A 14752-nucleotide genomic window follows, 5' to 3' on the forward strand; every position below is an offset into this window, starting at 1 on the left:
CCCACAAAACAGCGCATCCTGAAGCGACTGTCAGAAAGCGGCTTGAAGATGATCTGTAAAACATAATCTATGCAACACTTTCACCAAAGAACCACCATCACATGTTATGTAGACCACAAGATAGTGTTTTCAATTTAGAAAAAAAATAACAATAACATGACTCCTTTAAAGGCCTACTGAAACCCACTACTACCGCCCACGCAGTCTGATAGTTTATATATCAATGATGAAATCTTAACATTGCAACACATGCCAATACGGCAACTTATAAAGTGACATTTAAAATTTCCCGGGAAATATCCGACTGAAACGTCGCGGTATGATGACGTATGCGCGTGACGAAGTCAGAGTAACGGAAGTTATGGTACCCCGTAGAATCCTATACAAAAAGCTCTGTTTTCATTTCATAATTCCACAGTATTCTGGACATCTTTTGCAATTTGTTAAATGAACAATGAAGGCTGCAAAGAAGACAGTTGTAGGTGGGATCGGTGTATTAGCAGCGGACTACAGCAACACAACCAGGAGGGCTTTGTTGGAGAGCAGACGCGCTAGCCGCCGACCTCACCTTGACTTCCTACGTCTCCGGGCCGCCAAACGCATTGGGTGAAGTCCTTCGTCCTTCTGCCGATCGCTGGAACGCAGGTGAGCACGGGTGTTGATGAGCAGATGAGGGCTGGCTGGTGTAGGTGGAGAGCTAATGTTTTTAGCATAGCTCTGTGCGGTCCGGTTGCTAAGTTAGCTTCAATGGCGTCGTTAGCACAGCATTGTTAACCTTCGCCAGCCTGGAAAGCATTAACCTTGTATTTACATGTCCACAGTTTAATAGTATTGTTGATTTTTTATCTATCCTTCCAGTCAGGGGTTTATTTTTTTTGTTTCTATATGCAGTTAAAGCACGATGCTATCACGTTAGCTCGTAGCTAAAGCATTTCGCCGATGTATTGTCGTGGAGATAAAAGGCACTGAATGTCCATTTCGCGTTCTCGACTCTCATTTTCAAGAGGATATAGTATCCGAGGTGGTTTAAAATACAAATCCGTGATCCACAATAGAAAAAGGAGAGTGTGGAATCCAATGAGCCAGCTTGTACCTAAGTTACAGTCAGAGCGAAAAAAGATACGTCCATCACTGCCTCTCAAGTCCTTCACTGTAACGTTCCTCATCTACGAATCTTTCATCCTCGCTCAAATTAATGGGGTAATCGTCACTTTCTCGGTCCGAATCTCTCTCGCTCCATTGTAAACAATGGGGAATTGTGAGGAATACTAGCTCCTGTGACGTCACGCTACTTCCGGTACAGGCAAGGCTTTTTTTTTATCAGCGAGCAAAAGTTGCGAACTTTATCGTCGATTTTCTCTACTAAATCCTTTCAGCAAAAATATGGCAATATCGCGAAATGATCAAGTATGACACATAGAATGGATCTGCTATTCCCGTTTGAATAAAAAAAATCATTTCATCCATCCAGCCATCCATCTGTAACCGCTTATCCGGAATCGGGTCGCGGGGACAACAGCTCCAGCAGAGACCCCCAGACTTCCCTCTCCAGAGCAACATTTGCGACTTCCTCCTGGGGAATCCCGAAGCGTTCCCAGGCCAGAGAGGAGATGTAATCCCCCCCATCTGGTCCTTGGCCTGCCGCGGGCCCTCCTCCCAGTGGGACGTGCAACGAGGACCTCCCTAGAGAGACGCTCGTGAGGCATCCGCACGAGATGCCCGAACCACCTAAGCTGGCTCCTTTCCAAGCGAAGGAGCAGCGGCTCTACTCCGAGTCTCTCTCGGGTGACTGAACTTCTCACCCTATCTCTAAGGGAGATGCCAGCCACCCTTCTGAGGAAACTCATTTCGGCCGCTTGTATCCGCGATCTTATTCTTTCGGTCATGACCCACACTTCATGACCATAGGTGAGAGTAGGAATGTAGACAGCTCGGTAGACAGAGAGCTTTGCCTTCTGGCTCAGCTCTCGTTTCGTCACAACAGTGCGGCAGAGAGACTGCAATACTGCCCCAGCTGCTCCGATTCTCCGGCTGATTTCCTTCTCCATCTTTCCCTCACTCGTGAACAATACCCCGAGATACTTAAACTCCTCCACCTGGGACAGAGTCATGTCCCCTACCCGGACTGTACAAACCATCGGTTTCCTGCTGAGAACAATGGCCTCAGATTTGGAGATGCTGATCCTCATTCCAGCCGCTGAACACTCGGCTGCGAACCGATCCAGTGAGAGCTGAAGGTCACGAACCGAAGGTGCCATCAGGACCACATCATCTGCAAACAGCAGTGACGCAACCTTTAGCCCCCCAAGACGTATACCCTCTCCGCCATGGCCACGACTCCGCCTAGAAATCCTGTCCATGAAAATCACAAACAGGATAGGTGACAGAGCGCAGCCCTGGCGGAGACCAACCCCCACTGGAAACGGATCCGACTTACATCCAAGCACCCGGACACAACTCTCGCTTTGGTTGTACAGAGATTGGATAGCCTTCAGCAGGGTTCCCCTCACTCCGTACTCCCTCAGCACCTCCCACAAGATCTCCCGGGGGACCCGGTCATACGCCTTCTCCAAATCCACAAAACACATGTAGACTGGATAGGCATACTCCCAGGCCCTCTCCAGGATTCCCGCAAGCGTAAAGAGTTGGTCAGTTGTTCCACGACCAGGACGGAATCCACATTGCTCCTCTTGAATCTGAAGTTCGACTATCGGCCGGACCCTCCTTTCCAGTACCTTGGCGTAAACTTTCCCAGGGAGGCTGAGTGGAGTGATACCCCTGTAATTAGCACACACCCTCTGGTCCCCCTTTTTGAAAAGGGGAACCACCACCCCAGTCTGCCACTCCCTCGGCACTGTCCCAGACTTCCACGCAATGTTGAAAAGGCGTATCAACCAAGACAGCCCATCAACACCCAGAGCCTTCAGCATTTCTAGACGGATCTCGTCAACCCCCGGAGCTTTGCCACTGTGGAGTTGTCTAACTACCTCAGTGACTTCACTCCGAGAGATCGACGTCGATCCCCCATCATCCTCAGGCCCTGCTCCTATCAGGGAGGGTGTGTCTGATGTATTTGGGTTCAGGAGTTCCTCAAAGTGCTCTTTCCAACGCCCTACGACTTCCTCACTTGAAGTCAGCAAAGTCCCATCCTTGCCGTACACAGCTTGGATGGTTCCCTGCTTCCCCCTCCTGAGGTGCCGTATGGTCTTCCAGAACAGCTTTGGTGCCGCCCGATAGTCCTTCTCCATGGATTCCCCGAACTGCTCCCACACCCTCTGCTTAGCCTCGTCCACAGCCACGGCCGCTGCCCTTCGGGCCCGTCGGTACGTTGCAACTGCCTCCGGAGTCCCCTGGGATAACATACCCCGGTAGGACTCCTTCAGTCAGACGGCTTCCCTGACCACCACTGTCCACCAGGGTGTTCGAGGGTTACCGCCCCTTGAGGCACCTAAGACCTTCTGGCCACAGCTCGCAGCTGCAGCTTTAGCAATAGAGGCTTTGAACATTGCCCATTCCTGTTCAATGTCCCCAACCTCCACAGGGATGGCAGAGAAGTCCCGCCGGAGGTGGGAGTTAAAGTCCTTCCGGACAGAGGACTCCTCCAAACGTTCCCAGTTCACCCGCACTACACGCTTGGGTTTGCCAGGTCTGTCCAGAGGTTCCCCCGCCATCTAACCCAACTCACCACCAGATGGGGATCAGTTGACAGTTCAGCCCCTCTCTTCACCCGAGTGTCCAAAACATACGGCCTCAGATCAGCTGATACGATTACAAAATCGATCATTGATCTTTGGCCTAGGGTGCTCTGGTACCAGGTACACCTATGAGCATCCTTATGCTTGAACATGGTGTTTGTTATCGCAAGTCCGTGACTAGCACAGAAGTTCAATAACAATCCACCACTCAGGTTCAGATCAGGGAGACCGTTCCTCCCAATCACGCCAGTCCAAGTATCACTGTCATTGCCCACGTGCGCGTTGAAGTCCCCCAGCAAGACTATGGAATCCCCTGCTGGCGCCCCATACAGGACCCCATGCAAGGTATCCAAGAAGGCCGAATACTCTGAACTCTTGTTTGGTGCGTGCGCACAAACAACAGTCAGAGTTTTGCCTCCTCCAACCCTAAGGCGAAGGGAGGCGACCCTCTTGTCCACCGGGGTGAACTCCAACGTACAGGCACTCAGCCAGGGACTCGCGAGTATCCCCACACCCGCCTGTGCCCTCACACCCTGAGCAACTCCAGAAGTGAACAAGGTCCATCCCTTGTCCAGGAGTGTGGTTTCAGAGCCCTTGCTATGCGTGGTGGTTGTCGGGGCTGACAAACTGTGTATATGTATGTGTATGTGTGTGTGTGTGTGTGTGTGTGTGTGTGTGTGTGTGTGTGTATGTATGTATGTATGTATGTATATATATGTGTATGTGTATGCATGTGTATGTGTGTGTATGTGTACATGTTTATGTGTATGTATATTGTATGTATATTTCTGGGGGTACATTCGGGGCCTGCCTGTCGGGTGGGGGTCGGCGCCTCAGGCTACTGCATCCGGACTGCGTGTCTGGAGCTCCTGGGTCCCACCGTCCATCCCTTCCGGGTGCCCGTCTTGGTTGGGGCCTGCTGGGTCTGGTCCCTGCGTCTACTGTGGTAGCTTGGTGCTGCAGGGTATTCCGAGGTGCTGCGAGTCGGCCAGTTGTTGGGGTAGCGACTTTGTGTGTCAGCATGTCTGTGATCTTCTTTTAATTCTTTTTTTTTTTTTAATAAATAGATTTAATTATTTATTTATTCTTATTTTTTTAAATATATTTTATTAATATTATTATTATTATTATGTATTTATTTATCTTATTTATTAATTCCCCTACCTCAGGGGGGGACTTGGCGGGGCGGTTGCTGGTTGTTCCATCTCCATCGTTGGGGTCCCTGCGGGTGGGGTGGGTGGTTCCTGTGGCCCCGTGCTGGGTGGTCCTGTGGCGGCCGGCTTGGGTGGGGTGGCCTGGCCTCGCCGCGCTCTCCGGGGGTTGCCGGTGGGGTGGGGGCGGTCTTCCCGTCCGGTTGCGGGGGGTCTCCGGGCCCCTCGGGCGGGGCGTCCCGCCTTTCTGTCCGTGTGGGTTGTGGTCTCTTGCTGGCTTGGGGTCTGGCTTCCCCCTGCTTTTCTCGTGCCTTGTCCTCTGCCGGGTGCGTCTGTCTGCGGCCTGCGGCTGGCCCTTGTGGGCGGCGCGGTGGGCCAGGCTCTGGGGTTCCTGTCGCTGTCCGGCTTGGCTGCGTGGGGGCGGTGGCCCCTGGTTCCCTGGGCACCACACCTACTGTTTGTGGGATGGGCTCTCGGGGAGGCTGGGGCCGTACTCTGGCTCCCGCACACACTGGGAGTCAAATGTATTGTACATGCAAATTCACATATACTCACACACATACATACAGACATACATAGGTACCTACGCTCCCACATACATATACAAATAAATACAGTACATATTTACACACTCAAAGTTCGTACATCCACACGCACATTCATTATACAAACATACTGTATATACATACTGTACATATACATTCACTGTAAAAACATACATATACACATACTGTACATAAACACTCACTGTACAAACACACACATACACATACTACACATATACATTCACTGTACAAACACACACATACACATACTGTACATATACATTCACTGTACAAACACACATATACACATACTGTACATATACATTCACTGTTCAAACACACATACTGTATACACATACTGTACATATACATTCACTGTACACACATATACACATACTGTACATATACATTCACTGTACAAGCACACAAATACACATACTGTACATATACAAGTACATATGCACACATACACTCATGCACATAATCACGTTTCATCAAACATATATTAACGTTGTTGCCCTAGGGTAAACTGGGTATAACACATGTCACACTGACAAAGCTTAACCTATTGTTACTATAACAATCTACAAGGTTAATGTAGTTTGCTTCTCTTTCTTCCCCTCCATTTTTCTGCATTCTTTCGTATCTCAAGTTATCATTACGTATATGTATTGTTGCATTTGAACAATTGTATTGTTGATAATAAAGGTAAAGTATTGGTATTGTTTATTATCAATAGCACTATTTCTATTGGTATTCATATTGCTCCATTTTTAGTGTAATAATGCTCATTGTCATTTCTGTATTTTTTTTTTTTACTTTCGCTAACTGCTTATTTGCTATTACTTTTACCATCATATTTGTACATGTCGTATTTGCTGATGTTGCTCTGTTGTTGTTGTTGTTGTTGTTGTTTGCCGTTGTTGTTTTTGTCTCTCTGTCTAATCCCACTCTTGTCCCCACAATTCCCCCCTCTGTCTTCCTTTTTCTCTCTTTCTATCCCCTCCTGCTCCGGCCCGGCTGCACCAAATGATAATATAAATACATTTAATAAAGTCAAAATACAAGTAAGGCAACAAGAGAAGTATCCTACACTTCTCTTTTGTAAAGTAAATCTGAACAGCCGATATGGGCATCTACATCTGCTATATGATTTGCCCGAGAAGCTGGGCAGGACATTATTGAGAAAAAAAAAAAAGAGGTAAGCCCCACCAGATCCAACCGGTAGCGCTCCACCTCCCGCACCAGCTCAGGCTCCTTCCCCACCAGCGTAGAGACGTTCCACGTCCCAAAAGTCAGCCTCTGCTGCCCCGAATTGGTCCGCCTGGAGCCTCCACTTTCACTGCCATCCACTTGGCAGCGCACCCGACCCCACTGGTTCTGACCGCGGGTGGTGGGCCCACGTGGCGGAGAAGATGGTGTGTCCACGTAGCTTCTTCGGGCTGTGCCCGGCCGGGCTCCGTGGCTAGCCCGGCCACCAGGCGCTCGCTGACGAGCCCTACCTCCGGGCCTAGCTCCGGAGGAGGGCCCCAGGCTTCCTCCGGGTCGGGTAACGCATCCTCTTTTAGTGTAGTTCATGGGGGGTATCGTAACCCTGATGGGGGGGGCATTCGGGTGCTACACCTTGCCCAAGGGTGACCCGGAACTATGTAAGGCAGGGGCGTTCAACTCCCTAAGGCTTAATACAAGCCCACATACCCTAAAAATCATTTCAGTAGGTCTTTAATGTGCCCTATAATCAGGTATGCCTTATATATGAAAAAAGATCGAAAATAGACCATTCAACGAATGAATGAATTAACGTGGACCCCAACTTAAACAAGTTGAAAAACTTATTCGGTTATTAGTGGTAAATTGTACGGAATATGCACTGTACTGTGCAATCTACTAATAAAAGTTTCAATCAATCAAACGGCAGTGTGCCTTATAATCCGGTGCTCCCTATGGTCCGTAAAATACGGTAAGTAACTGGACTAAAAGTAACAGGGTCAGCATTGAATCTGTGAATGGCAAAGTGATACTAAGCGCATTACGATGCAACAAAAAAAACTGTATCTAAAAAAATAAACAGATGCCCTCAAAAATAATTTTGGTAAGAGGACTTTGCTGAGATTTTAAAACCCCTAGTCCGTGTTGAAGAATAATCGTGGTCTGCAGAGGATCGGAATGATGCAACCTCCTGTGTGACTTGTAGAATATTCCCAATTATTGTACTATAAGGCAGGGGGTCCAAAGACTGGCCTGCAGCTCATTTTTCTATAGACATAAACATTTCCTGGATTAGAACATTGAACAAAAAATACTAAGAAAATCCCAAGTCCCCAACCCCAAAATGGGGACCTGGAAACCAAGACGTCAGACGACTTGTTCATCTTACCGCATTTGGTCTTTGATGAGTTCTGTGCGTAAAGTCATGATGAATATGTCTACAAATGTATTGCAACATATGGTACGTTTTCGAGTTTGCTAATTCCTCACCGTAGGTGCCAGCTAATGTTATTGGTCACAAAGGTTTTAGTTGGCGGAATAATAATGACATTAGTAAAGAATAATACCAAGAAAAAATTAAATATGTCAAGGGGGTTGTATTAGATACTGATTTTCTTTGTTAGCTATGACACAAATCTAAGCTGTGGATGTTTTATTCAGATAGTTTAGCATATATTGATTAAACTACATTATATTGTTTTTTTGTAAAGTCATTAAAAAATGAAGTGTATCAAAGTTGCCCCCTCATGCTTCAATTTCTTCTGTCACGGCCCTCACTGAAAAAAAAATTGGACACCCCCCTGACCCGGGGACATAACTAGAGTTGGAATTTTAATACATTTTTAAAGAAAAAATATTTTAAGTATATTAAGGATAAGCAGTAACACAGGTATGTAAAAAATTTAATAACATTTACACAGAGAGACCCCGAGCTCGGGGATCAAACCCAGGACCTTCTTATTGTGAGGCACTGTTTCACCGTGCTGCCTCAATTCAAAATAATAAACATTATTACTATTAATAATATTATTATCATTAGCATTATTTGTAATAATAGTATTTTTAGTTGTATTAGGCATTTATTTACTCAGTTATTATTCACTGAACTGTGGAGAGCACTAATCTATATGATAACACTATTGTTTTCATATTTTTTTGATACAAAATACGAATTAAATGTAAATATATAAGCAAGGTAAAATGCTAATTGGTACAATCATTATTATCATTAGTAGTAGCAGAAATTAGTTTATTAATTTTATTTTATTTTCTTAGCTTACCTAATTCACAGAAGAGAATACAAGGTACTTATTTAAGGTAATTGATTTATTAGGAGGTGTTTATTTGTACAATATAAGTATATTTTCAAAATCCTCTTTTCACATATAGTTATATTTAATTACTGTATGATATTTCCAAATATTAATTTTTTTTTATTCATAAATATATTTTGTATATTTATAAATAAAATATTTTAATGCATAAAAACAAATAGTGTATCATACATTGCATTCAATCATAACAGATAATGATAACAATATTTTTTATACTTTTTTAAATGGCAAATTATGATACTTTTCTGGTGTCGTCGACTAAATATTTGTTTCATTGGGTCAGTCAGAAAGAATGACCCAACTTAGACGTGGTGTCTACCAGAGTTTAGGCCACAATTTGAGGAGATAGCGTTTCTGTCAATGTAATTACTGTTTATTATTTTTGTGTGTGTATGTTTTGGTGCCAGGGAGGCACTTTCAGACTTATTTGGGTCTTAAGCTTGAAATTGTTGGTTATATTTGTCTTCATTCTATCTATGATAAGACTCTCACACACACAACACACACTGACTCAGTGTGCAATGGCATTTGAGATAAACAGACTAAAGACGGTGATGCATCTGAAAAGGAGGTGGAAGCTGCAGGCATAAGAAGACAGTATGCAGCTGCACATACACGTTACAGATATCAAGGCAGGCTTTTGAAACTGCTAGTTTGTGCCTGAATGCAGACGTGTAAAGTATGTTAACTTTGGTGGTTTTGGTGGAAAACATGAGCACAACTGAGACAACAGTGAGTGTAGTCAAAGTACATGTTACACAATTGGAAAAACAGTGTGGTGAAGTTTCTTTTCCCCAAATAGAGGGAGGGACTGTGACTAAATTTACTTTCCGACTTTGTTTTTCATGCAGAAACGTGGTTATTTTAGACATTTCTCACATATTTGTTTATATACGCATTTGGTAATGCAGGAGAATGAGCTATAGTGTAGGGCAGACCTGGGCAAATTTAGGCCCGGGGGCGGCATGCGGCCCGTTAAGATTTTCAATCTGGCCCGCCGGACATTCCCCAAAAAATGTTTTACATCTTTAAGATGGAAACTGTAGCCACCATTATGATGTGCAGTGATGTTTTCAAATGACCGTAAGTCTTGAACTATACAAAGTTTTTCAATGGTTGGAATCTGCGCTTTTGCATGATGTACTAGTTACTATGGTCATCTACGTTTCAGCAGCTCAGACGGGACACCAAGCAGTGTGGGTGGGGAGCGTTTCCACAGAGTGTTTCCAGAGCGGCCAGCCGGAAATACGGGTGTCAGGGACAGACGCGGAAGTAGATTTTTACAACAAAGTTCTAAAGCTTAGTGATATATCAGATATATCAGATTGTAGGTGGGGTTTTTTTACCCTTCGTGTTCATATTTGCCTGTGTTTGTTGCATTTTTGTTGCGTTTCGCTTGGTTGTAAAATATGTCGATCGAGAGGGGGTGTGACGTTCATATGTTGTCAATATTCAGTGTTTTATCGTTCATAACTAATATTGTAAATCCCACATTCTTTATTTTCATGTACATTCTGGGTGTCTCATTCAGTAAAAAATGTTTTAATTCCATTCCATTTTTTAAGGCGGTCTGTCATAACGTTTTTAGTATTCAATCAGACATTGTTGTGAGGTTTTGTATTAGTGTTCCTAAAATAGATATACCGGCCCCCAGACACATTTTTTTCTCTAAATTTGTCCCTCGAGTCAAAATAATTGCCCAGGTTTACATCGGCGACTATTATTATTATCGCTAGCTCCCTGCGACTGAATGCCTACCAAGCCAGACTACACCCTGGGATAAGCTCCAGCCTGTTCCATGACCCTAAAAAAATAAGTGGTAAAGGATATGAATGTACAAAAAATAGATGGTACATACTAGGGTTGTACGGTATACTAGTATAGTGTCGCGGTACTAATGAATCAAAAACGGTCCTATATTCTGTTTAAAACAGTGGTTCTTAACCTGGGTTCGATCGAACCCGAGGGGTTTGGTGAGTCGGCCTCAAGGGTTCGGCGTAGCCTCTGCCGCGGAGATCAAGACACACCCAACTCATCGCGAAAATAAAAACTTCTCCATATCGGCGTATTATGGATACCCCCAAACAATGTTCCCTCTAATTTTCCATCTGATTTGCAGGTGTGTAATTTGTTGTGAGTTCATGCACTGTGTTGGTTTTGTTCTTTGAACAAGGTGATGCTCATGCACGGTTCATTTTGTGCACCAGTAAAAAAAAACATATAACGTTGTCTTGTATTTGAAAAAAAAATGTTTTTATTTTTCACTAAAGAAGGGTTCGGTGAATGCACATATGAAGCTGGTGGGGTTCGGTACCTCCAACAAGGTTAAGAACCACTGGTTTAAAAAGTACCGGTTCGCCATATTAATTTTTTTAACGGGCATGACGGCACTTCGTAACGTCACATTGGTGGGTTTACGAGCAGAGGAGCATGTTCGGCAGCGCACAATCACAGAGTACTTACAAGCAGACACAGTGTGTAGACAGAAAAGAGAGAATGGATGCATTTTGGTCTAAAAACTAACGATAAAGGTGAAGCTATAACACTGAAACGCCCTCAGGAAGAGGTGCTTTAAGACATGGATAGCTAGCTAGCGGCTAATGTCCATCCGCAATCGGCAGTGTTTTAACTTCTTCTAAATCACTAGTCATCGCCTCCATGGCGACAAATAAAGTGAGTTTCTTACAAGTATCATCCCTGCAGGACGAGGAATAGCTAAACATGCTTCACTACACACCGTAGCTCACCAGCGTCACAATGTAAACAAATGCCATGGGTGGATCTACACCTGACATCCACTGTAATGATACCAAGTACAAGAGCATATCTAGTCAATACTACTGTGATTACATCAATATTTTTATCGTCACAAATCCTTTTTTCCTTTTTTAAAAAAAAAATTCACATTATATTAATAAACTCAGAAACTATGTCCCTGGACACATGAGAACTTAAATTATGACCAATGTATGATCCTGTAACTACTTGGTATCGGATCAATACCTAAATTTGTGGTATCATCCAAAACTAATCTAAAGTATCAAACAACAGAAGAATAAGTGATTATTACATTTTAACAGAAGTGTAGATAGAACATGTTGAAACAGAAAATAACCAGATATTAACTGTAAATGAACAATTGGATTAATGATCCATTTTTACAGCTTGTCCTATAAAATAAAATAATGAGAAATGAAACAATATGTTACTGCATACGTCAGCAGTAAGTAAGCCTTTGTTTGCTTACTTACTAATAAAAGACAAGTTGTCTAGTATGTTCACTATTTTATTTAAGGACAAAATTGTTCTTTGATTGCAATAAGAAACATATGTTTAATGTACCCTAAGATTTTTTGTTAAAATAAAGCCAATAATGCCTTTTTTTGTTGTCGCCTTTATTTAGAAAAGTATCGAAAAGTATCGAAGAACATTTTGGTACTGTCACCGTTACCATAACATTGATTTCGAGACAACCCTAGTACATACTTATCAGGAAGAAGGAAATGTCATGGTGGATAGCTGAGTGGACAGTATTGAAATCATTAGGGGAACATTACAGTCAGAGATTACAAAGAGAAACATAGCCAGGACTTGTGATCTCGCCAGAAAGATGTCCAGGCATCGAGTAATTGTCTCTGGCCCCCTGCCTGCGAGAGGCAATGATGAGAGATATAGCAGATTAGTCTCGCTTAACAAGTGGTTGGCTAGCTACTGTAGGCAGCAGGGACTAACGTTTATTGATAACTGGCCCTCTTTCTGGGGCAAACCAGGCTTGCTGATGAGAGACGGCCTTCACCCTAACCAGGAAGGCGCCATCATCCTGTCTAGAAACATAGACTACTATTTAAGTCTCACTTGACTGACTACACTAGAGCAAGCCCGGTCACAGGCAATTACAATGTCTGTTAGTCCGGGTGAGGAGTCAGTTAAGCTAGAACTAGCCAGCGCCAGGCTGGATAATCCATGTACGCATAGCAATTCTCTTAGAATAATACACAATTCACATAATGTTTTTTCTGTTGTGTCTGTGTCAGGGGTGGACATGCATTCTACTGAGGTGGCAAATTATGATATGTCCAGTCTATTGCAGCACCAAGCAAACAATCGGAAAATTCCCGTCATATCAATTCCTAGATATGGTCGAAACTATTTAAAGTGCACTACGCATAATAAACGCAACATTGTTAATATTGCCACTACGGATAATCTTAACAAAAACTCGTCAAAACAGCCCAATACCTATAATATGGGCTTTTTAAACATAAGATCATTGTCTCCCAAGGCGTTATTGGTTAATGAGGTCATTAGAGACAACAATCTTAACGTCATTGGTCTTAGCGAAACCTGGCTCAAACCGGATGAATTTTTTGCGCTCAATGAGGCATCTCCTCCTAACTATACGAATGCGCATGTTGCCCGCCCTCTTAAAAGGGGACGGGGTGTCGCACTAATATACAATGAAAATTTCAACCTTACCCCTAACCTAAATAATAAATATAAATCGTTTGAGGTGCTTACTATGAGGTCTGTCACACCGCTACCTCTCGACCTGGCTGTTATCTACCGCCCCCCTGGGGCCTATTCGGACTTTATCAGTGAATTCTCAGAGTTCGTTGCTGATCTAGTGACGCACGCCGACAATATAATCATAATGGGGGACTTTAATATCCATATGAATACCCCATCGGACCCTCAGTGCGTGGCGCTCCAAACCATAATTGATAGCTGTGGTCTTACACAAATAATACATGAACCCACGCATCGCAACGGTAATACAATAGATCTAGTGCTTGTCAGGGGTGTCACCACCTCCAAAGTTATGATACTTCCATATACTAAAGTAATGTCCGATCATTACCTTATAAAATTTGAAGTTTTGACTCTTTGTCAACAAGCTAATAATAATAATGACTGCTATAGCGGCCGCAACATTAATGCTGCCACAACGATGACTCTTGCTGACCTACTGCCTTCGGTAATAGCACCATTCCCAAATTATGTCGGCTCTATTGATAAACTCACTAACAACTTTGACGATGCCTTGCGCGAAATTATTGATAGTATAGCACCGCTAAAGCAAAAAAGGGCCCCTAAAAGGCGCACCCCATGGTTTACAGAAGAAATTAGAGCTCATAAATTATCATGTAGAAAACTGGAACGCAAATGGCGCGCGACTAAACTTGAGGTTTTCCATCAAGCATGGAGTGATAGTTTAATAACTTATAAACGCATGCTTACCTTAGCTAAAGCTAAATACTACTCAAATCTCATCCGCCTCAACAAAAACGATCCTAAATTTCTGTTTAGTACAGTAGCATCGCTAACCCAACAAGGGACTCCTCCCAGTAGCTCCACCCACTCGGCAGATGATTTTATGAATTTCTTTAATAAAAAAATTGAACTCATTAGAAAGGAGATTAAAGACAACGCATCCCAGCTACAACTGGGCTCTATTAACACAAATACGACTGTATATACGATGGATACCGCCCTCCAAAATAGTCTCTCTATTTTTGATGAAATAACATTAGAGGAATTATTACAGCGTGTAAGTGGGATAAAACAAACAACATGTTTACTTGACCCACTTCCTGGGAAACTTATCAAGGAACTGTTTGTATTATTAGGTCCATCAGTGTTAAATATTATAAACTTATCACTTTCCTCCGGCACTGTTCCCCTAGCATTCAAAAAAGCGGTTATTCATCCTCTGCTCAAAAGACCTAACCTCGATCCTGACCTCATGGTAAACTACCGACCGGTCTCCCACCTTCCGTTTATTTCCAAAATTCTCGAAAAAACTGTTGCACAGCAGCTAAATGAACACTTAGTGACTAACAATCTCTGTGAACCTTTTCAATCCGGTTTCAGGGCAAATCACTCTACGGAGACAGCCCTCGCAAAAATGACTAATGATCTATTGCTAACGATGGATTCTGATGCGTCATCTATGTTGCTGCTTCTTGATCTTAGCGCCGCTTTCGATACCGTCGATCATAATATTTTATTAGAGCGTATCAAAACACGTATTGGTATGT

This window comes from Entelurus aequoreus, linkage group LG16 (assembly GCF_033978785.1).
Source record: "Entelurus aequoreus isolate RoL-2023_Sb linkage group LG16, RoL_Eaeq_v1.1, whole genome shotgun sequence".
NCBI classification, from domain to species: Eukaryota; Metazoa; Chordata; class Actinopteri; order Syngnathiformes; family Syngnathidae; genus Entelurus; species Entelurus aequoreus.